This window comes from Apis dorsata, unplaced genomic scaffold (assembly GCF_000469605.1).
Source record: "Apis dorsata unplaced genomic scaffold, Apis dorsata 1.3 scaffold_444, whole genome shotgun sequence".
Lineage (NCBI taxonomy): Eukaryota > Metazoa > Arthropoda > Insecta > Hymenoptera > Apidae > Apis > Apis dorsata.
The window spans coordinates 233,865-236,252 of record NW_006263692.1 but is presented as its reverse complement, the minus strand read 5'-3'; the positions used below and the strand labels follow the sequence as shown (position 1 = coordinate 236,252).

Here is a 2,388-nt window from a genome sequence, read left to right as displayed (position 1 = left end):
TATCTCTAATGTAAAAAAAAAAAAAAAAAGGTTTCAAGTTCGATTCTTGATATATGATAAATAATTTTTCTTTAAATTTATTTGAATAAAATCAACAATATTAATCATCTCCGTCCCTCAATATTAAATTATATTAATTATCTAAAAGAATAATCTAAAAAAAATGAATAAACTTAACGTAAAATAATATATGGAGTAATAATGATAAAAAAAAAGGAACTGCGTATAGAGATGAAAAAAAGCCTCGTCAATTGTTTTTTACTTAAAAAAAAAAAAATGATCTTTACATTTATCACAAAAAGAAAGTGAGTGTATTAATGATTTAATTATTAAATTTCAAGATATGGATAATTGCTGAATTAAAAAAGAAAAAAAAAAAAAAAAAACAATGAACAATTGATACAAATTCAAATTTAGTTTCAAAATAAAAATCTATTCAATGCATAAAACGCGTTTTTTTTTTTCGAAATATTTTCAAGCTATCTTAATCGATATACGTATTTACATGTACAAAAGTAATACATGTATGTATATATATATATACAAAATTTGAATCAAATCGGTCGAACCGTTTCACACCGGAGCAAATCAGTCGTTCTCGGCTTGAATTTTCGTCTGAAACAAAAAAATGTATTTCACGCGCGAGAACAATCGTGTTATATTATATAGTATATCAGGGATACTGCTTCCTCGCGTTTTTCTCTCGGACACTTACGCGCTTATCCCTTTATCGTCTCTCCCCTTTACTCTAAAATTCACTACAGTCGCACATTCAACAAAATTTCACGAATCAAGGCAATTGTTCACGCTAAAGAGAAACTCGATTTCCGGTGAATTTCTTAATGTACATTCATGGTTTGTCTAATCCATTTTAAAAATGTCCCGCCATGTGCATTTGAACTTTTTAAACCTGGCAATGACACACCTGGATTTATTTATCATTCCTCCAAAGGAATGTATTTGCAAAATTTTTATAAATATACAAAACTCATATAATTTTCTTTACAATATTTAATTACATAATTACTAAAAGTAAATATTTAAAGATATGTCTCGTGATTAATTTTTTTCAAAATTCTTTGCGATGTGACACAAATAACACAAATACTTAAATCTTTGAAAGTTCATAGTGTATCACTGCAAGATTTAATTATCACTGGCGGAAATATTTCAAGATCATCGAGAGAGTATAATGTTATCAAGAAGTAGGATTAGAAAACCACGATATATATAAGAATATATATAAATGTATTCCACCGATTGTTCCTCTTTATGCAAATTTGGAATATTGCTCTTCTCCCCTCTCCTCCACCCTAATCTCGCTATAATTTGATCACGCAAAATTTCTCATATCACGTACACGTAGTAAGTCGAAAATGCAAGCACGCATCAACACGACTCAGAAAAGGATACAATGTACACAAAGCACACGATGAACGAATAAATTTGGTAACGTTCAATCGTGATCTTTACATCTTTTTTTTTTTTACATTCTTCTTTATTATCACACGAAGCTTTTTCTCTTTTCGTTAACCTTTTAACCGGAAAAGAACTCACTTGAATTGCCAATCTCTTAAACTTAATAATTTTTTTATTTATGGATTTTTTTTAAATATCATATATAGTCCTCAACCGATATGGTGTGGATTAAAATAACCCATAACTTTTATCTCTTTCTCTATTTATAATATTTTTTTTTTTTTTTTGCAAATGACAACTATAAGTTAATGTGAATAAAGTCAGCTAAACACCCTTGTAAAAATATAAAACGTAGGTATAGAGGAAAATATATTTGTAGCAGCTATAAATTTAATCCCCACCATAGCAGTTAAGTGTTAATGCAATCTAATTAAAATTGATTTGTCTTCTTGAATTTTTGATTCTAGTTAATTAATAGTTATTGAGAATTTTAATTAAATAATAAACCCGGTTATTAGGTTAATCATTATAAGTAATACCTCGATAGTAAACCCAGTTTGTTTATTAACGGGAGAAAATTACTTGTACCGTCGTATTTTTCGGATCGCTTGACGAGCAAATAAACAAAAAATTTAAGTGAAATGAAAAGAGACATCGACGTTCGACTACTCCTTAGTTACTTCTAATGTACAAAAAACGCAAAGGCTCGGTCGAAGTAATTTCAGGAAATAGTGGGGATGACCTCTGCGTCTACTGTCGAGGCATTACTGCAAACTATATCAAATTTTAAAACACGTTCGCCTCTCATTCGAGAAAATAAGTAGAATCAAAAATAATACAAAACAAAAAGGAACGAGAGGCGTGGTAAGAAGAGGAGAGATACTCGTACACGAAAAATTCATTAGTATTATCTTTTATAATTCGTTTCGAAAAACGATCATCTCCCTCGAACAAATGGATTCGCAGTTC

General features: G+C 29.1%; 1 protein-coding gene across 1 annotated transcript in view; it reads right to left on the bottom strand.

Moving 5' to 3' along the window:
- The window catches only part of LOC102675782 (casein kinase I-like), a 30,816-nt gene that overhangs the window by 6,320 nt on the left and 22,108 nt on the right, over positions 1-2,388 (bottom strand). The gene's annotated exons all lie outside the window — the stretch shown is intronic.